This window comes from Symphalangus syndactylus, chromosome 2, assembly GCF_028878055.3.
Source record: "Symphalangus syndactylus isolate Jambi chromosome 2, NHGRI_mSymSyn1-v2.1_pri, whole genome shotgun sequence".
Lineage (NCBI taxonomy): Eukaryota > Metazoa > Chordata > Mammalia > Primates > Hylobatidae > Symphalangus > Symphalangus syndactylus.
This window is the reverse complement of record NC_072424.2, coordinates 146,372,846-146,394,588: the sequence shown is the minus strand read 5'-3', so window position 1 is coordinate 146,394,588 and position 21,743 is coordinate 146,372,846. Positions and strand designations below refer to the sequence as shown.

The 21,743-nt window shown below is 51.0% G+C and overlaps 1 long non-coding RNA gene across 1 annotated transcript; it reads left to right on the top strand.

The window, feature by feature from the left end:
* The first annotated feature begins 11,674 nt into the window (after window positions 1-11,674).
* On the top strand, window positions 11,675-15,854 carry LOC129463652 (uncharacterized). Its single transcript, XR_008651270.2, has 4 exons — window positions 11,675-11,842; window positions 12,758-12,906; window positions 14,812-14,904; window positions 15,492-15,854. It is a non-coding gene; the product is annotated as an uncharacterized lncRNA (long non-coding RNA).
* Window positions 15,855-21,743: the final 5,889 nt, after the last annotated feature.

The following is a 21,743-nucleotide window of genomic DNA, read 5'->3' as shown; positions in this document are numbered from 1 at the left end:
TGCTGCTGAGAGACCATTTGTGTCATTCCCCAGCACAATTTGGAAGTAAGAATTGAAGTCTTTTTCACCTTTCACAGCATCAAACAACACTGAATTATTAAGGTGATGGGGTTTCCAGATGGTTCTATGAGAGATAATGTCATTCAACCAAAATGGAGGCCCACCCTTCACCTCAGCTGGTGAGCGCAGATGAGAGAATTGCAGGCTCGGGCTTGGGGCTGTTCACGGAGGCTCCTGTGGTCTACACCCCAGTTTCAGCAGCTCCTGAAGTAAATGTGCTTGAGGAGAGCCTTCCTGTCTTTGGGGAAGCACAGCGGAACTCTGGAGGCTGGATGCTGGCTGTTGCCTCAGTCACTCTCTGTGGTACCATCCTCAGCAATTTGCTTAACTCCTCCGAGGCACAGTTTTTCATCTGCCATGTGGGGCTAGAGTCCTCCCCCACAAATGAAGCAATGCACGCAGAAGTCTCTGCTGGCTTCAAGAGCCAAGCAACTCTTAAATCCTCTCACTAGGGCCGGGCGCGGTGGCTCAAGCCTGTAATCCTAGCACTTTGGGAGGCCGAGGTGGGCAGATCACGAGGTCAGGAGTTCGAGACCATCCTGGCCAACATAGTGAAACTCTGTCTCTATTAAAAATACAAAAAAATTAGCAGGGCGTGGTGGCGGGCGCCTGTAGTCCCAGCTATTCGGGAGGCTGAGGCAGGAGAATGGCATGAACCCGGGAGGCAGAGCTTGCAGGGAGCCGAGATGGTGCCACTGCACTCCAGCCTGGGCGACAGAGCCAGACTCTGTCTCAAAAAAAAAAAAAAAAAAAAAAAAAAAAAATCCTTCATTAGTAAACAACCTTTTATAAACAAGATATTTTAAAATAATTCAGTAGTTGGTCTTCACTGAATACTATTTATTTCCTCATTTATCCAAAGGGAGAACATGTTTGTGAAAGATTATAAAAAGTCCAAGTGCAGTATTGAAAGCAAATGGCAAGATGATATATTTTCGGGAGATTATAAAATAATTTGAGCTTTTAAAATATAAAGTATAGGCCTGAACCTAAAAGTATAATTTGGCCAGACAGTTGCGGGGGGTTTGCCTACTCATCCCGCATTTCGCAACATGAAACCAACCTCCCTCTCCACGTTTCCTGCCCTCCCGGCCCCGTGGCCGCACCAGTGGTACAGGCTGCCACGCCTGCCTTGCCTGGGCTGACTTCACAGCAGGAGAATGTGCCTCCGTGTCCTCTGCAACGGGCCTCCAGGGCACAGCCTCCGGGAACGCCAGGAGCTTGAGGCACAACACTTACAGGCAACTTGAAATGCTCGCCAGTCTGACATTGGGTGACCCCACCGATGTCACAGCACCCACTTTCTTCCAAGTAACCCTTGGCAATTAATTTTTCCAGGACTCATCCATCCAAAATCAATACAAAACAAAAAATAAGACCTTTAACCTTAAAATGCCCTTAAGCTTCTATTATCCTAATCTCCACTCTCAGACTCCTAGAAGGCGGCCATGTGTCTGCCCTGTCTCCTCACACCTGCTTACCCCTTACCTCGCTACGGGACCTGGTGTTCACCCTGCCCTTCTAACACAGTCTCTACAGCCTTCTCAAGGTGTAGTCCACTGACGGGCCGCATCAGTGCCATCTGGAAGCTTTTATACAAAAAAACCCAAAACTCAGTGCCTCCCAGACCTTCGGAGTCTGACTCCACATGCAGGATGTTTGCGTGACCTGTAGGCAAACTAACATTTGGAAAGTATTGTCCAAGAACATGAATAACCTCTCAGTCACCAAACACAACAGTGTTTTCTGAAGCCGTCTCCTCAAGTCATTTGTTTTGTTTTGTTTTTGAGATGGAGTCTCACCCTGTTGCCCAGGCTGAAGTACAATGGCATGATCTCGACTCACTGCAACCTCTGCCTCGCAGGTTCAAGCAATTCTCCTGCCTCTGCCTCCCGAGTAGCTGAGATTACAGGTGCCCACCACCACGCCCGGCTAATTTTTGTATTTTTAGTAGAGACGGGGTTTCACCATGTTGGCCAGGCTGGTCTCAAACTCCTGACCTCAGGTGATCCACCTGCCTAGGCTTCCCAAAGTGCTGGGATTGCTGGCATGAGCCACCGCGCCCAGCCTGTCCTGGAGTCATCTGTCGTTTGCAGGACTGGCCTGTGAGTGGCTGTCATATTTCTAAGTTGTCGCCTCCTGAAGCTCCCCGTCCTTTCTGGTCTACTTTTCTCAGTGTGCTGTTGCATTGCACGCTCTGTTGTTAAACATCTACTTAGTCCTCCTCTCCAATTCTATTTTCTTCTATTTTCTATTTTTTTCAGTTAATAATAAAATAATAAAATCAACAGCTTCCACAATTGTCCAAGGGCATTTAAGTTCTAAACCACTGACTCTTACTCTGCCGCCTGTCCCAGCTGCCCACAAGATGTCTCAGCCGGAGGCTGTCGGCAGCGCAGGCTCAGCATTTCCCACATGGAAAGACCCCGTTCCCGTTCCATCTCCTGCGTGAAACGGAAAGACCCCGTTCCCGTTCCATCGCCTGCGTGAAACGGAAAGACCCCGTTCCCGTTCCATCGCCTTCCTGCCTGAAGTCACCGAGCTTCCTAACCCCCCATTCTGCTGAAGGGCTCCCGCATGCTGGCCTGGAAACGCTGCCTCGTTCCCTGCGTTTGCTTGAGTCCTTGGCTTGGTCCCTCATAGGGGCATTTTCTCCACGAGCCTGGGTATAAACCTCTGCAGGAAGCCCCTTCCCAGCCCCCACCTGGATCGCATCTCTGTAACCCTCTGTGTTTCCATTCTGTCTGTAACATGAGCATAGAAATAGGTATTGGACCCTCATTTGATGCTCAAAGAAGAATATATAACTGGAAACCTTGTCAAATGCTAAGTATTTTAAACTTTCATTCCTGGTGTACTGTGAGATGTTTCTGTCCCCGCTGCCGCCGCCTAGTTCACGTGTTTCTGGGTGGCTCCGTGCATCCTGCAGGTTGCTCACTGGGGCCCACCATGCAGGGGTTGGTTCTGTTGTACCAGATCACAGAGGACAGGGATCGAGCGCCCTTCATCCTCACGCACATTCAGTCCTCACCACGGAGTCCCACATCCCACTGACCGCTCTGGAAACTCAGCACCCAGCAGTGTCTGTAGATAGAGACTTTGCCGAGCCAGGCCGTTTACAGCAGGGAGCAAAGCAGAGGGGTCTCTGTTCCCATGTAGATGAAATCTAGTGAGGGCGGATGCGACAAACATGCACGTAAAGTTGATAAATCTCAAAAGTAAAAAACTTCATGAAGAAAGTAAAATACAGTGACTTGCTGGAGGGTGAGGGCCGCCAGGGCCCTGGTGGAGGCTGCAGGGAGAAGGCGTCTGAATGAACACCAAGCTCTGGGGAGGAGCCAGGAGAGGACGAGGGGAGGATGGTGAACCAGACAGGGCAGGGCCTTGAGAGGGAGTGGAAGGAGGAGGGTGGGAAGAGCAATGGGGGAGGACGGAAGGGCGAGGGCAGGCCTCAGGGTGGGAGCTGGAGCATGTTCAGGAACCAAATTAGAAAGACCTGCCTGGAGGTGCCAGGGGGACCCAAGCCAGAGCACGTTGGCCTCTGAGCAGAGCAGTTCTTACTCTGAATCAAAGGACCACTTGCCTCCTCAGGCTGAGTGTGAACCCTCGGTCAGTGGTCCCGGATCTGGCTGTGCCAGGAGCGCCTGGATTTGGGAACTGCTCCCCACCACTGTTTTCTCAGTCCTCCGAGAGTGGCTGATGTGGGAGGATGCTCAGCGAGGGCTTTCTGGACACGAGCAGGGGTGGGGCGGTGTGGACTGTGGGGTAGGAGGGGTGGGGGGGCAGGGAAGCCAGGTGCTGGCACTCAGGGCTGAGATGCGCGGGGATACACACACCCAGGTGTGTGCAGATGTGTTTAAACTCGATCCCCACCAGGTTTGATATCCCCTCCACGTGTCTCCTGTCTCTAACACTCCTTGTGTTTGTGAAAACCAGCCCCTGTAACCTCTGGAGCTGCTGAGATGCAGCCTGCTTCCAGACAGTGCCATAAAGACATTCCCCGTGTGCCCACGACGTTCTCTTAGTGACCTGGGACACCTGTGACACAGCCTCCTCGCACTTACTAGCCACAGAGCAGTTGAGGCTGGACTTGGCTTGTTCCGGCCCTGGGTAGAATATCCTCCTGTTACCTGCTGCCCGGAGGCCAGGTTCTGTCCCGGGTGTGGCTGCGACTCTGTCATGGTGAGCGGGGACTGAAGATGGGTGTGACTGGAAAGAGGTGGAAAGTTTGCCAGGAAATCCGCCCATCACATCATCAAGTCACTCCCGTCCAGGCTGCGCAGGCTTGTCCACAGCGCTCCTCGGAAAGAGACGCTCCCGGCTGTCTGTGTCCCCTTCCTCCCCCGCTGTCTCCTCATCTGCACGCTTTTCTGTCCTCCCCACATCCCGTCTCTCTGGTTCTCCCTCTCTGCTTCTTGGCCAGCTTTCTTCTTGCCTTTTCCATTAAACTTTTACAAATTACTCCCCTCCCTTTCCCCGTACTTTATCCATTCATGACATGGAACTGCAGAATGGTGGCATATTCTGTATTTTTCAACAAAGTTTAAAGAGGCAGCTTTTTAATTTAAAATTAAATTATTGGGTGTTTTATTTTTCTCAAGGGAGAGAAAAAGCTGCATTCAGTGGTGTTTGGTAAAACGTTTCTCATGACTCTGCCCCCACCCTCCACCGTGCTCTGGGGGACTGTGGGGGTCTGGAGTGCGCGCCTATCCGCGTCCGAGAGCCGTAGGGCACCAGAATCTATAGGGTCAGTGCTTTCCGGCCCAGGGATGTGTACATAGTTCCGCACATTTTTGCTGTCTCTGGGAGACAGGCCTAATGACCCACTCGGTAGATGCTGGCAGCCCGCACGCTGTGGAGAGAGCATATTGTGCTCAGTGGACTGAGCTTTCCCGGCCAGCGCCCTGGGAATGCAGCCCCAGTGGAAACTCCTGTGAGAATTGTCCACCCTTTTCTCTCTCTCCTTATTTTGTTTAGCATCCTTTGCTTACCCTTTAACTATTTAAGACTAGATGATGACAAAATTTTGATAAATTCAAGGTATACTTTGCCAATGATGCAAGCAAAATCGCACTCACCGCCCTCAGTGCCCCGAATATCTACATTTTTGCCCAGCTAACAATTAGTTTTGAGAAAATTTAGATATCTTGGTTCTCCCATTTCCTTTCTCAGACTTTTATAATTCCCTTAAGCATTCCTTTTAATAGATCGCTTTTCAAATATTCTCCTGATAAGCAGAGCTCCCTACGGCCCCGGATCAGCAGGCAAGTCCCTCGCAGCGGGATCCGCGCCTGCCTGGCGCCGCCGCCGCCCTGGGCACACGCAGCAATTTCACTGTGGGCTCTCCGTCCTGGCGCAGCTGTTGCTTTGGACTTAGTTTTTGCTTAAACTTTCAATTTTCTACTTGCCTATGGTAACATATCATTATTCACCACCTTATGATTTCTAGTTTGCTGGAATTTTTTGTGGAGGTAGCTCAGTTTTGACGCCGTGTTTAGGGCCCTGGGGGACAGGGTTACACCCTTAGAAGATCGCCTGCCCTGCACAACGCTGGGTGCCTGCAGGCGCCCTGCCGCCCACGGAGATGATGCAGTCCCTGGAGCATCCAGGCCGCCCCGTCCAGAGCGTTTTATCAGTTCGTGGGTCAGACGAGGAAATGCTTATGACGTGGCTGGAAAGCCATGGAATGAAGCCGAGCTCCCCTCAGAAGGGAAAGCTGGGAAGAAAAGTGACAGGCAGCTGGGAAAGAGCTTGGGAAAAGCCACGTCCTAGGCGTAGAGAAGCTGCCACCACCTGAGAACCAGCCTGAGGCTGGGTGGTCTCCCTGGCAAGACCCAGGAGGCCTGGGGGTTCTTCAACGGCCCCTCAGGGAAGCCGTGCCAGCCGTGCCAAAGCGTGACCAGGGGATAGTGAGCACCCCATGAAGCCTTTCTGGTGGGAGAGACACCCCGACCCCGTGGCCTCATCTGCTGACAGTCAAGGCTCCAGCCCGGAGAAGCGGCAGGGCTTGCTGGCGGCACAGAACCACTGGGGTGTCGTCCAGATCCCAAGGCCGTGGCCCCACGCTGGGTCTCGTCTCGGGGGCTCTTCCTCATCAGCTAACTCATGGGGCGCCTCCAACTAGCTGAAAGTGAAGGTGATTAATCTACATGGATCTGCGGATCTGCCTTAATATTGTGCAATGAAACACACTCCTAAATCAGGTGTCAAAACTATTCCTAGATTTAACTCCCGGGATGTGGAGCGTGGCTAATCAACATGATCTTTTTTGTGAAGGCCCGAGCTGCCCAAAACCCGGCCCTCCTGCTGAGATGGGGTTGCCCCCACAGGGTGAATCCACCGTCATCCCCGTCCCCCATCTGCTTAGGGCAGTCTGTGTGCCGACACTGCACTGAGACGCCACACACCGATGTCGCTTCATCCCCCACACTCGCTTGCACAGGTGAGGAGTGAAGGTGCCGGTGGCCGCACACTGTGCCCAGGCATTGCCTTGCGTCAGGGAGCCCAGGGCCGGGCATGGTGCGTGAAGCCCCCAGATTCCACACTGCTCTTAGGAAGCCTGCCTGCCGGGGCTGCAGTGGAGCTCAGCCTCCGTCCAGTGTGCGGCCTTGGGCACGCCACTCCTTGGAACTGTCTCACGGCAGTTCCATCATCGAGGGATGCCGAGTGATCATGGCGCCCCAGGAGCGTGTCTTTCTAGAAGGGAACGAGCACATCCACATGAAGTCATGTCCATGGTGTGCTCTCAGGAAGCATTTTTGGGCGCTCTGCTGCCCCTGCCTGGGAGCACGTCTGTGAGCCCTGGCTGGGCTGGGCTGCTGTCCTGCCGTCGTTTGCCCTGTCCTCCCTGGACCCAGCCTTCATGCTCAGTCCCCTGAGATGTCCAGAGCAGGGCTGTTTCTGCTGATTGCAGCCCTGGTTCTGATTCCTGGGCCTTGTTGTGATGAACTGAAATAGACAATCCAACCTCGAAACCTCTGCAGTCTTCCTGACCAATCAACTAGACTAGAGCTCCAATCCAGGGATTATCCGTTCTCTTCCCCTACTTCCCCACTCTGGCACTATTTTCTTCTCTAACATAGGAGGCAAAGTTACAAACAAAAATACTTCCACCAAGAACTCTCTTACTTTCCCCTTTTTTCACCTTTCCTAGGGGACGCACCCGCCCCCTGCACCACATGAACAGAGGCAGAAGTGTTTCTGCTGTACGGTAAAATCCTGTGGTGTGTGCAATGCAGGGATCTTCTCAAAGTCACTGTCCCCCTGGAAACTGCAGATCAGTCACTCCATCCCTTACAGGGCATGGACAGAAAGCAAGTTCTCTAAAGCCAGGCAAAGCAGAAAGCTCTAGAGACAGACCAGGAGACAAGACACCTAGATAAACCGGCTACTCAGGTTGCTGGCTAAGAGGGTCACTGCTAATAGGAAAAGGGAATTGTCGTCTCTATGTCGCTAAGGGCTCATCTTCATGATCTTCAAACCTCCCCTATTCAAATTCATAGGGAGACAGAAGCAGGTTTGTAGGCACAATTTCAAGCTCTCGGGTCCAGACATAGCTCTAAGGCCTACCCAGGACAGTGTGTGCATAAGATGTCCTGGCGGCAAAGCTGCAGCACACAGGGAAGTGCCTCTGTGATGAAGACACTGCTAGAGCATGACCCACAGCCATGGGTGCCAGAGCCACTGAAAACAGCACACCTGTGCCGGCGGGGGAGCTGACGCCTCAGTGGATAAGGAGAAGATGGATTTCAGTTTTATATGGATTTGATGGGGGAACTGACGTGCTCAGTGGATAAGGAGAAGACGTATTTCAGTTTTATATTGATCCGGTGGGGAAGCTGACACCCTCAGTGGATAAGGAGAAGACGGATTTCAGTTTTACATCGATTGCTATCTCACACTGACTATGAAAGGCTTTCCAGGCCATGGAGAGCATCCCCACAGCCCACAGGCTCGGGAGAGATGTCGGGGGCTTCACCAGACAGTGCCTGGCAAGGCAGGGATGATGACTCCCTTTGAGGGCCACAGGGGGTACGGTCAGTCACTAGCACATGGTGGCCAGGCTCTCGTGCACTCTAAGCCATCACCCTTTCAATGGCCTCAATGCAAGTTCCTGTGTAATTCAAGGATGAAGTGCGGGAGGAGTCTTTGACCCACCTGCACTGTGTCAGAGCAAGGGGAGCTTCCACATAGAGGAGTCAGTTCCCAGCAGGCAGATTTGGCAAGCTTTACAATCTAGGACTAAAAGTCACACACACACAAGGAATATGCAGTCAGGACTTCTAAAAGAAAAATGTTTATATCCAAAGACACAAGTAAAATAAGATACTCTGACTATTCAGCCCCCTAAATTTCATTCTCAGTTGGAAATGTACAAAGCAAACCTGGCTCATTTTATACAAAATTTATCTTCTGTGAACTTTGGGTACAATCCCACTACCAAAGGCATTCAACTGGATGTGGATTGAGTACATCTCTATCTCTTAAGTATTAACCTAAGAAATTGTGGATACACCCCACACCTAACAGAATCAACCAAGAGAAGGGGCTTTGGTGACAAAAAGGGAGTTCACAATGAGGACAGCTGCATTCAGCACCCACAGATCTTTGGCTAGCCTGAGCACTGCCTCAGGGCACAGCAGGAAAACGCTGGCAGGTTGCAGAGCCCAGCTGTCCACCCCATCACCATGGATGGCCCCATTTGTAGGCAGATTTGAGAGGGGTGGATCAGAACTCACCAACAAACTCTTCATGGCATGAATATTGGAAAAGGTGCTTCTAATTCTGTGAAGAAAAAAGTTCTAGAATCCTGCTAAGTTAACATGTGTTGATAATATGCAAGTGACTGTTGAACTCATACTGCCTGTGTATATACAACATGGAAAAATAAATCATCATCATCATAGCTGACTTCCAAAATGTGAGCACTACTCATTTCTGTTCATATAAGGCCATCATAAGCAGAAAATTCATTTTTGTTATTTTTGTAAAATAAAGATTTAAACTGAGATTTCCCTCATGATTTAAACCAGGGGTTCCCAATCCTGGGAGCATGACTAGTACCAGTCCGTAGCTTGTGAGGAACTGGGCCACAGAGCAGGGGGTGTGCAGCAGGTAAGCAAAGCTTCATCTGTATTGACAGCCGCTCCCCATGGTTCAAGTTACCCCTTGAGCTCCACCTCCTGTCAGATCAGCAGCAGCATCAGATTCTCACAGGAGCACAAATCCTATTGTGAACTGTGCATGCGAGGGATCTAGGTTATGTGCTCCTCATGAGAATCTAATGCCTGATGATCTGTCACTGCCTCTCCTCACCTTCAGATGAGACCATCTCATTGCCGGAAAACAAGCTCAGGGCTCCCACTGATTCTACATGATGGTGAGATGTATCATTATTTCATTATATATTACAGTGTAATAATAATAGAAATAAAATGCACAATAAATATAATGCACTTGGGCTAGGCGCGGTGGCTCACGCCTATAATCCCAGCACTTTGGGAGGCAGGTGGATTGCCTGAGTTCGGGAGTTCGAGACCAGCCTGGCCAATATATGGTGAAACATTGTGCCTACTGAAAGTATAAAAATTAGCTGGGCATGCTGGCGGGCACCTGTAGTCCCAGCTGCTCGGGAGGCTGAGGCATGAGAACTGCTTGAACCCAGGAGGCAGAGGTTGCAGTGGGCCGAGATTGTGACACTGCACTCCAGCCTGGGCAACAAGAGTGAAGCTGTCTCAAAAACAAACAAACAAACTAATTAATTAATGTAATGCACTTGAATCATCAAGAAACCACCCCCACTGCCCCTACTGCCAGTCGATGGAAAAATTGTCTCCCGTGAAACTGGTCCCTGGTACCATAAAGGTTGGGGATTGCTGATTTAAACAACACAATATATTAAAAAGGCAGACCCCTATTTCTGGCCTGAGGCCAGTTCTGTTTCTGGAGGCAGCGTCCTTGGCTGGGTAAACGCAGCTTCCCCAAAGACAGCCGCATCCTGATGCCTCTGAAGATATCAGCAGAATAGGACTACTGAGCACTCAGTCCAGTTCCTGCCTCTCAGTGGGCAGTTCCCACCCCTCAGCAGGCAGTTCCCACCCCCTGGCCAGCAGTTCCCGCCTCTCAGTGCACAGTTACCACCCCGCGGCCAGCAGTTCCCACCCCCCAGCCAGCAGTTCCCACCCCCCAGCCAGCAGTTCCCACCCCCCAGCCAGCAGTTCCCACCCCTCAGCCAGCAGTTCCCACCCCTCAGCAGGCAGTTCCCACCCCCCGGCCAGCAGTTCCCACCCCCAGCCAGCAGTTCCCACCCAGCGGCCAGCAGTTCCCACCCCCCAGCCAGCAGTTCCCACCCAGCAGCCAGCATTTCCCACCCCCGGCCAGGAGTTCCCACCCCTCAGCAGGCAGTTCCCACCCCCCAGCCAGCAGTTCCCATCCCCCAGCCAGCAGTTCCCACCTCTCAGTGCATAGTTCCTGTCAGTGAGCAGTCCAGTGCCACATGTCATCCATAGGACACAGCCCTGTGAGGGTCAAGACTTTGGCCCGGGGCACCCAGGCCTGGGCAGTGTCTCCTCAGGGCAGCCCGTCCCTACAGTGAGAGACTCTTACAGACCCTGTCACTTGGTCATTTTGTTCTTCCATTTTTCTCCGTGACTCACAACAGCATGGACGCATGTGCAAGTGTCAGTGATCTCAGAACTCAGTGATGAGTCAGTAAAGTCCATGCAGTTTTCTGTTTTGGAAAGCATTATGCCCTTCCTGCTTATGCCTTCAGGGGCTGTCCTCCGTGCTGCCGTGACTCAGGTTTGCCATTTCATGATTTTCCCCATTTGTGGGAACCAACCCCTCCCAGAAAGGAGCCTGGGAACTGCATGGCCTGGGGCGGGGCCTCCCCAGGGCGGTGCCCCAGCTCCAGCCCCAGCCCCTCCGGGCGGAGGAGAACAACACGGTCTACGGGTCTATGTTTTGGTGGTGCCAAACAATAAGAAAAACCAACAAAACACTGACCTTGGTCCACAGACAACACCAGCATCCACGTGGTGGGTGGGGCCGGCTCCCTTAGAGGATGAGAAGATGAGAAGAGCTTGGCACAGGGCCTGGAGATGGGGACCACCCAGGCATGCAGGGGATGCTGCCTCTCCTCCATCCAACAACAAGCCTGCGTGTGCCCAGCCCCCTCTGGTACATGCATTGCTCCACATCCTCGGCATTGATCAATTGAAAATAAGACCTTGGAAGAACCCCTTGCAAAGCTGACGTTGTATGAGCCAAGGCAGATAATAAAGCATAGATATGGTGAGTGAGGGGGCGGACAGCACGACAGGTCAGAAGGTGATGCCTGTGGCGGGGATGCCCTGAGAATAGAGAGGGCAGGTGCGGGGCTGGAGACGCGCTCCCGAGAGGGAGATGGGAGAGAGGGCGCCGCGTGGATCCCGAGGAAGGCTGAAGACAGGAGAAGGGAGGGGTCGCACACATTAAATGCTGCTGAAAGTCCAGGAGAGATTAAGACAGAAATGAATCACTGGATTTGGCCAGGCTGGGGTTATTGACAACAGTGGGAAGAGCAGGTTTGGTGCCACGGTGCCCGCATTTGGGGTGGTGAGAAAGTGAAGGAGGACCTGGCTGTGGGGTCAGCTGCACAGGCCAGGAGCTCGAAGATGGTGGCTGGCAGAAAGTGCAGTCCAAAGTACTCTGTTTTGTTTTGATTGCGTTTTAAAATGGGACAAATAACAGCATGTGTGTTTGCTGATGGGAAAAATTCAGGAGAAAAACAGTGAAGTTGAGGGTGAGCAGAGCTGTGCTGGCAGAAAGCTGGGTGCGGGGCGGGCAGGCCAGGCCACAGATTGGCTCTGCGGGGCGGGGATGTGCATCGCGCCCCCAGCGTGGAGGGCAGGGCCCTGGATACAGGGGCCGGGGCACCCATGTACAGGGAAGGGGGAGGACACCGAGACTTCCTCTAGATCACCCCCATCTTGCCAGGGACTAGGAGAGAGCAAGGCTGGCGCTCAGCGTGAGGGTGAGACCCAAGCTGGTGCAGGTTGAGGAGACGGAGAAGGCGCCAGTGTCAGCCAGGAGATGGGTAGGAGACCATGAGGGAGGTGCATGAGGCTAGCTGGTGGCACGATGCGGCCTGCTGGACTGTCTCTGTGGGTGGTTTTGAGATTTTTACCAGTGATGACCAGTTGTGTAATTGCACACAGAGATGGAAGAGAATAAGATGTAACCAAGCAAGTTCAATAAACAGAAATCGAAAAATGGTGAGATTGCAGGCAAGGCGGTGTTAAAAATTATTTGTCATGGAATTCAAATATGTAAGGTGGGGAGTTTGGACACCTGGAGGCTGGGAAACTGACCCCAAAACAGTGATCGGATCAATGGGTTAGAGCTGGCAGCAGGGCCAGCAGATTGGAGGAACCCTTTCCCACAGGGTGAGTGGGGAGGGCAGGAGGAGGTCGCCAAAGCATGGGTGCAGAGGCTGAGCTGATGGGGGCTGTGCTGAGGGTGAGGCAGCCCTGCAGTGGAGCCGAGGAGGCTGGAGGACAGGGTGCCAGGCTGAGGGCCTGAGTCCAGGCTTCAAGAGAGATGGTGCAGACAGGGAAGCCACCAGGAGATTATGCAAGTCAGCACTGAGTGGTCCCACGAGTTCTTAGGATCTCCCATTCACGGCTTTAGCAGAAATGGGACTCCCTTCCCCTCACAGTGAGCCTCACAGGCTCAGGGGGGAAGACAGAGGATCCCAAAGATAACGTCCACTACAAACTCAATTGCATCCGCCCTGGGCCCTACGTTGAAGCCCTAATCCCCACGGTGACTGCTTTTGGAGATGGACCGTTCAGCACATGATGGAGGGTAACTGAGGTCACCAGGCTGGGGCCCTCATCTGCTGGGGGTCCTTCTAAGAAGCAGAAGAGGCACCCGGGTGGGTGAGCACCAAGGAAAGCCAGGTGGGCATGCAGCCAGGGGCGGCCGTCTGCAGCGGGAGGAGATCCTTCCCCAGGAACCAGCCCTGCCCACAACTCGACCCCCAGCTTCCAGTTTCCAGTGCTGTGTCGAAAGGCCCTTGTGTGGTTGAAGCCGCCCAGTCTTTGGCATTTTGTTATGGCAGCTCCAGAAGACAAAGCCCGTTCTTCTCCTCTATCCCTGACTTGAAGTTCCCTCACTCAGATTCTCTAATCAGTTTGGATGATGAATTACTCACTCCCAACCTGGGATTCAGGCCACATTGTTCAGATGACCCTGGTTTGAAGAAAGGGATGTCCTCAAAGCCATACGACCTGGGTGGTGTGAGCATTGAGGGGGGCTTCCCTGCCATGGAACACAGCAGTCCCCCTCTGCCCTTGGAGGCAGCGCCCTGCAGATGCACCTGCACCAGCTTCAGCACCAGCCAGGGCTGGATTTGCGTCCCACCCCTTCTACTGTGACATTTGAAAACATGGCTTTCCCCTCTCAACAGTAAAATCTGGAAAACACGTTCGCCTGCTGCGAGGATCACGTGAGAGGCTGAGGAAGCCCCCGTCAGGTGCAGGGCCTGGAAGTCAGCCAATTCCTGCTCCTCTGGACCAGGTTGGGTGGTGTGGCAAAGGGTCCAGCAACACAGGCTCCCCCGGAACCCGTGGGGAATTCTTGCCACGTTGCTGTCCCATGAAGGGCAGCTGCTGCTGTGGCTGCTGAGCCGGCAAGCGTCTCCGATCCACCAGGTCACTCCACCCAGGTCCCTGCTGCTCCCACATCCTTCCGGGCATGGTCCTCATCGGGTCAAAGCTGCCCGCCGCAGCAGCAGGTCCGAATTCCAGTCCATGGGGAGACAGTATTGCTGATGATTCAGTATTTGTGACTCATTTTGGTCTCTTTACACTTTTCTTTGCCCGGCCTTCTGAATGGCTGTCCAGTCTCATTTCCCCAATCATGACGCATGAGCTCTGATGCTGGGGGTCCTACCCAGCTAGCACCCAGGCAGGGAGGAGAAGGAAGGGTCTCACCACAAGGAAAGTCCATCTTTGCAGGCATGTTTAGTCAATGTTACATTCCTGTTTCTTACACATTTTTTAAAGTCAGGGACTTGCTGGGCTGTGTCCAAGAACACGAGCATGTTCTTCACAAAACTACCCTTTCCTTGGAGTTTCGCTGGGGTGTGTTCTCTCGTGGAAATGATGCCGTGGGGGTGGCTTGGTCCTGTCGTGTTCTTACAAAAGCCGCCTTGGCCAAGTGCAACTGGAGGCTCCTCCTCTGCCACAAGTGGTTGTGAAGGTAGCGAAGGAAGAGGCGACACCAGCAGGCTGTGTTGTATTTGCTAATGACATCGTGCATTGTGGGAGGCTTCACAGACTTGTGTAAAACCAATCAATGGCCCCTCAGGGAGCTGGTGCCAGCCGTGCCGAAGCATGACCAGGGGATAGTGAGCACCCCACGAAGCCGTTCCAGTGGGAGAGACACCCCAACCCATGGCCTCATCCGCTGACAGTCAAGGCTGCAGCCCGGAGATGTGGCAGGGCCTGCTGGCGGCACAGAACCTCTGGGGTGTTGTCTGGATCCCAAGGCCGTGGCCCCATGCTAGGCCTCGTCTCGGGGGCTACTCCTCATCAGCTAACTCGTCAGGCCCCTGCTACTAGTGAAGGGGATTAATCCACATGGATCTGTGGGTCTGCCTTAACATCATGCAAGGAAACACATTCTTGAGTCAGACGTCAGAACTAGTCCTACATTTAACTCTGGGGATGTGGAGCATGGCTAATCAACGTCATCCTTTTCATGAAGGACTGAGCTGCCCACATCCTGGCCCTCCTGCTGGACTTTTATTTTAAAGAAAAATAAAACTAATGTTAACTTCTAAGCAGCTTCCAAGCTCTGGTAAGGTGATCCTACCCGAAATCCCCAGTAGTCACTATTGGAATATGGTGAACCTCTCTCTTTGAAGCCTGGATTGGCCGTGTGTCACTCCCAGTGGACGGAGTGCACTGTCTGGTAGAGTGGAGTCTCCCGTCTCTGCAGGTTTTCAAACACAGGCTAAGGACGTGTCAGAGATACTTTGACGGCTTTAACAGTTCTAGTGAGCCATGTGCCAAGACAGCCTGGAAAGTTCAGGGGTTCCCGTGCCCTTTTGGGTACAGTTTGCAAACTCTTTTGAGCACCCACCAGGAATAAAGGATCCCCAACATCATCCATGGCTTATGGCTGGAAATCCCGAATGCATCTACAAAATGGTGACATTGCTGAATCATCTGTCACCCTGGGGAGTTGCCATAAGGAAAAACCCAAGCCGTCCTTTAGCAAGATGGTCAGCAGAACAATCCCTGAAGGCTGACACGGGGTTTCGAGTGTTACAAACCACACTCAGACTTCTAGGCTGCGATTTTAACTGCCCCTCATCTGAATTCAAGCTTACTTTGTTTTGCATTGTTGAAGCTGATGCCTATGCTTTTCTTCTTCCTTTGCAGCGGCCCCGGAGAGGGTCAGCGAGGGGCCTCCACTGTCTGAGTCTGCTCCTGGCAACCGGCTCTCTGCACTCAGAGGCCCGGTCCCGGCAGCTGCCACGTTGCTCAGAAGTTCTGGCAGGGGGAGCCTGAAACCCCTGTCTGCTGGCGACACTCCCAGAGCTGCAGGAAATCTCTACATTTTATTTTTTTTCTTAACAGACAAAAGTATTTGACTCCAGAATGATTTCCAGGAATTACAGTATGAAAACTTCGTCTTTGAGATTTTTATTCTCTTCTTAAAAAAATAAAAATGAAATCAAAGCAGAAGACACTGGTTGAGGAGACAGCACACCAGCACGTTCCACTTCACAACAAAACCTGCGTGCTTTCTGCCCCGTCTACCTCAGACAGGGACGATGGGCTTCATAGTCTTTCCTCTGGAAGGAGTTCAGGGCGGGAGGGAAGTGCTGGGGTAGGAGGGGCAGGCAGAACCTGGAAACTGCGCCCCGTTCTTTCTTCTTTCCTTTCTTCTCGGAACTCCACTGCCAGAGGGCTTGGAGTGCTTCTCGGGGATCTGGCATCTGCTTCTCCTCTGCCCCTCGTTCAGAGTTCTCTCTGCAAGAAAAGCAGGAAAAGGTTCAAAAAACCCTTCAGACTTGGAGCCGTTCCTGGGTGATGATTGAGCCACCAAACAAAAGTGCTGGCAGGGCCATGGCGAGAGGCACCTCTAGGAAATCTCACACAACCCACACTGCTCCCCTCTCCTGCATGGCAGTGACCCTTCCGTAAAAGGGTATAGCCTGTTGTGCCAGCTTTGCAACTGGGATCATTGCAGTCTCTGGCTTTGTGACTCCAGGTGGGCTCCGTGCCCTCCGGGACCTCTTCATCCTTGTCAGGCCAGTGGGGGCCACAGAGGCCTCATTGGCTTCCTGTGAATATTAAATGGGATTCTCTGTGGGGGAAGCTTCCATAGGCAGGAAGGGGTCCCCGGTTGTTGGCTATTAGTGTTATTTTCTTTTAAATCATCTGTGCTCCTTCAAAGATGACATAAGAAGCTTGTGCCCTGGCGTTGCAGAAATCTCTGGCTGTAGGGATTAAACCTACGTGTCTTCCTGACGGGGTGGTGAGGACGTAAATGGTGAATAGTGCCAGCCACAGGGAGATTGCAGAGAGTAACCAAGTGTGTGATAAATATGCTGTCGTATGTGTGTAAATGGCCAGGAGACCACTGCTTTTGCCTGAGTGACCTCCGCAAGGACACAGAAATAAAATATACAAAAAAGTTGGCACTGAGTGGTCTAGAATCTTCCATCTCTGTTTTTTCTTGGTAGAAACTAAGCCTCAAAGAAAACATGTGCTTCAGGTTGACAAGATCTCCAGTCTACCAAGCCTGTCTGTCCTTGAGAATTGGTTGTCTATTGCAGCATAACCATTCACCTCCAACTTTAGCAGATTAAACAACCCTTTCTCATCTCACACAGTTTCTGGGCTCAGAAGTTGGGGAGCAGCCTAGCTGGCTGACTAGTTGGCTGAGGCTCAGGGTGTCCCTTGGGTCTGCAGTTATCTGAAGACTGGATGGGACTGGAGGTGAGGCTTCCAAGCACACTCCTGCGGCCATCAGAAGCCTCAGCTTCCCAAGTGAGTGACCCAGGAGGGCAAGGATTTGCCTGGCAGGAAGCTGCGGTCACTTGTGGCCTGGTCTCAGAAGCCCACGCCCCCACTTTTGCCATATTCTGAGCACACAGTCCCCAGTATGAGGCAGGCAGACTGGAGCAGGGAGAGCCACAGCAGGCCAGGACCTGGGAAGACTGTCTTGGATGCCGGCCGTCACTCCCAGATAGCACTATGTGGCTGATTGCATCAAACGACCACGCCTTTCCTGCTTCAAGGATGTGAATCACAAGCCTGGTGAGGAGCCTCTGAAACGCACGAGGGAGGGGCGTGTGTACAGCATCCTGGGAGCTGGTTACCAGCAAACGAAAATGAACCACAGGTGCCAGATCATTCCCAACAGTAGATAGACATGTGATTTCACCCATCTTAAAACAAAACAAAACAGATTCTCCCAACCCACGCTGTCAGTAAGCTACGTCCCCATTGCTCTGCACCCACTCCCATCAGCCGTCACCCCACCGTTTAGTCCACACCACTCTGTGTCTGTGGGGGCAGCACTCGAGTGATCTCGGCGGTGCCTCTTGGTCCCCTTCCACGGGCCCGTCAGCACACAGGGCAACGCCCACAGCATCTTCAGCTCACACTTTGCTCTTTACTTGGCCTCTAGGTTCCTGCTCTTTGGTTCTCAGCTGCCTCTGCTAATCCCTCTGTTCCCAGCTTCTGAATATCGAAGAAACCACAGACTCATTCCCGGATTCACTCCCCTTCTCTGTCCACGTGGCTTTAAACACCATCCTCATGCCACTGCCTCCAAAATTCATACCTCAGGTTGAGACCACTCCCCGAGCCCAAAACTCACATAGGGTCTGTCCACCGAACCTCTCCTCTTAGACGAACCTCTCCTCTCAGTAGACATGGAGAATTCAAAATGTCCAAACTGAACTCTTGATCTCCCTTTCCAATCCGTCCTCACCTGCAGCCACCCCACCTCAGGTGAGGGCAATGCTGTCCTTTCTGTTGCTTAGGCCGAAAACATTGAAGAGCCCCTGGATTCTCCCTTATCTTACACATCACATCCAGTCCGTCCAAATACCCTCCCATTGCATGTCCTGACACACCTCCTTCCCTTCTTGGTGATGCCCTGGTGGAGCTGCCATCACTGCCCACCTGGGTGAGTGCAGTGGCTTTCCCACGGCTGTCCTCTTCCTCTCCTTCCTCTCCATGGGGAGTTCCTTCCATCACGAAGGCTGTGCCACCCTGGCTCCTCACTCCCCCTTGAACACACTCGTGGGTGTTCCTGCCTGGAGGCCTCCACACTGCTTTCCTCTCTTTCTGGAACTCTGTCCCCTGGGATCACCACCTGCCTAATTTCCCCATCGGTTCCTTGGTTTATACAAAAACCACCTCCCAACAACGTAGCTCATGGCAAAGGCACCACCTGCCCTTTTCACCCTGCACCCTGGACCGCTGGTCTTGCTCAGTTTTTCTCTTTGCTGATGCATCTCTCACCATTCTCTAATGAACTGGGTCATTTATGGCCTTTAGATCTGTTTTTTTTGTAATCTTTCCCTTTTTGGTTCATTAAAATATCAATCCCTATAAGGGCAGGTTTTTTTTTTTTTTCCTTTTTTCTTTTCCATTGTCATGTTCCCCAAACCTACCATAATGCCTGGCATGTAGTAGGTGTTCAGTAAATATCCAGTGCATGAATTCCCTCATGGATGAGGGAAGCATGATAGTTTGAGGGTGCTATAACAGGGGCCTACATGAATTAATTGTACTAGTTATTGCCTATTATAGAGAGATTTCCATACTAAGTTGGCTCTAAAAATGCTTCAGTTAACTCTCCTGGCATTTAACTTCATCATCCCAGGAGAGTGAGAGTCAAGGCACCAGATGGACGGCGCTGAGAGCGAGCGGTGAGTATACAGAGGAGTGCTTCTGCTCTTGCTTAGCACGCATTTTTTAATGTCAACACCCTTTTATATTAAAAATGTATTTTCTTTTTTTTTTTTTTTTTTTTTTTTGAGACAGAGTCTCTCTCTGTCGCCCAGGCTGGAGTGCAGTGGCGCTATCTCGGCTCACTGCAAGCTCCGCCTCCTGGGTTCACACCATTCTCCTGCCTCAGCCTCTCCGAGTAGCTGGGACTACAGGCGCCCGCCACCACGCCTGGCTAATTTTTTTGTATTTTTAGTAGAGACGGGGTTTCACCATGGTCTCGATCTCCTGACCTCGTGATCCACCCGCCTCGGCCTCCCAAAGTGCTGGGATTACAAGCGTGAGCCACCGCACCTGGCCGTATTTTCAAGAAAGCTGGTAGAGTACTGAAATCTCCCCAACATCCACAATGTATCAACTACCAATTTGGAAGTCTTGAAGGAACAGCTTTCTGCCACTAGTAATGAAATCCCCTTGCGGTGGCCTGTTTCTTCAGCAACCTCCAAATCAGCAGGGTGTGTTTTCTCATGACCTTCCCGCAAGGTGAAATATACCGCTTCCCCAGCGAGCCTACTGTTTCAACGGTCAGACTGTTCCCATGAGGATGCTAGCCTTTCCATGGCTACTCGCACCGTTTCAGACACGAGGGATGCGTTTGGAGCATATTTTAGGCCTTCCCTTTTATAGAAAGCATGGTAAACCAGAAAGTTTTACTGAAAGTGTAATCTCTGATCATCATGGTACAACACGCAATTGTAGGTTTTAATGGCTTCCTTTGTTGTTTATACATCCATACAAATTCTATTAAACTTCGTGTTTGAAGATGATGTTTCCCAATAGGTAAAAGAACAAGGTATTTACCATGTTGACTTTGACTTGTGAGTGATTCCTAGAACACCACTGGGCTCTATACACAGTTGCAATTCTTCACATTGTGGTGGCTTCTAGGATTTCCACAACTCAATAGCAAAAATGAAAATAAAAGCACAGCAAAAAAAAAAAAATTAAAATGTTCAAAGAGCTTGAAACATACATATCTCTAAAGATGACATTTAAATGGACAACAAGCATGTGAAAAACACTCAACATTATTAATAATCAGGGAAATTCAAATCAAAGTCACAGTGAGACATCACCGCACCTGTGAGGATGGCTAAAAAACCCCACAAAACTAGAAGACAACAAGTGTGGGTTGATGATGTGGAGCAATCGGACCCTTGTGCACTATTGGTGGGAATGCAAAGTGCTGGAGCTGCTCTGGGAAACAGTGGAGGTCCCTCAAAACACTCAGAATAGAGCTCTCCAAGGATGCAGCAATCTCACTTCTGAGCATATATCCAAAGGCACTGACGCGAAGATCTCAAAGGGGAGCTGCACTCCCTTGCTCGTTACAGCATTATTCACATTATTCACAGCCAAGGCGTTGGTGCAACTTCAACGTCCACTGATGAATGTATGGTAAAGACAATGTGGTGTGTATGTAGAATGGAGTATTATTCAGCCTTTAAAGCGAAGGAAATCCTGCCATTTGCAACCACGCGGATAAACCCTGAGGACATTATACTGAGTGAAATCGGCCAGCCACAGAAAGACAAATACTGCTTGATAGATACCATGTATGTAATGAATTTAAAACAATGAAACTTACAGAAGCAGAGAGTAGAAGGGCGGTTGCCAGGGGCTGGGAGGAGAGGGAAACAGGGAAGTGTTGATAAAGGATGAACAAGCCCTAACGCTCTACAGTTCAGCACAGAGCATACAGTTAAGTGTGCTTATTGCAAACGTCATCATCATCATCATAGAGTGGGAAGAGACTTTTGGAAGTGATAGAAAGGCTTAGAGCATAGACTGTAGTGATGGCTTCATAGCTGACTACTTCTCTCCAAACCCATCAAGTTGTATACATTGAATATGCAGTTTTTATAAGTCAACTACACCTCAGTAAAGCACTTTGGGGGAAAAAACAATTGAGTTTACTGAAATTTATGAGTTTATTCACATGTTACTTCTGAAAATAATTTAACATTTTTATGAATAAAATAATGCATTGTGTTCTGGTCAGAAATGAAGTCCTCATTCTTGTGCTAGATTTGTATCTGTGTCAGTATTCTGAGATTTTTTTAAATTACAGAAAACCTATTTTTATAATTAAATTTTCTTAGATCCAGTATTCAAATACCAACACATAAAGAATGGGACACATATACGCAAACTTCAGATGTGCCACCACTATTATTAAAGTGCACAGGAATAATTCAAGATGTTGAAGGAACACAATAAAACACATTTGACCAGGTGATCTTCTCTGGACAAACTGCTTAAGGAAGTGTTCTAGCAAAATAATTACTTAAACATAAGAAAGACAAAAACCAACAACAGCCACGTGGCTGTGCACAAAGCCATGAGGATGGTGGGTATGCCTCACACCTGGAACGTGATCTGTGTAAACTAGAACAGGATTGAGTGCTTTCCAAAAGGAATTTCTTCTAAGGCAATGGACCCAAGAAAAACGAAGGAAACTGCTTTCAATCACACCATTGCTAGGGAGAGGGATGATTGAAGGGAGCGATGCTAGGGAAGGGACAATTGAAGGAAGCAGTCTTCAAGCTCTTTGCTCATGAATGTAAAAGACTGCACATTTGTAAGTAGGTATCTAAATTTTTCTCCAAAGTTTAAGTAGTTGCAAACAATGTCATTGACGTGTCAGGTAAAACTGTCACA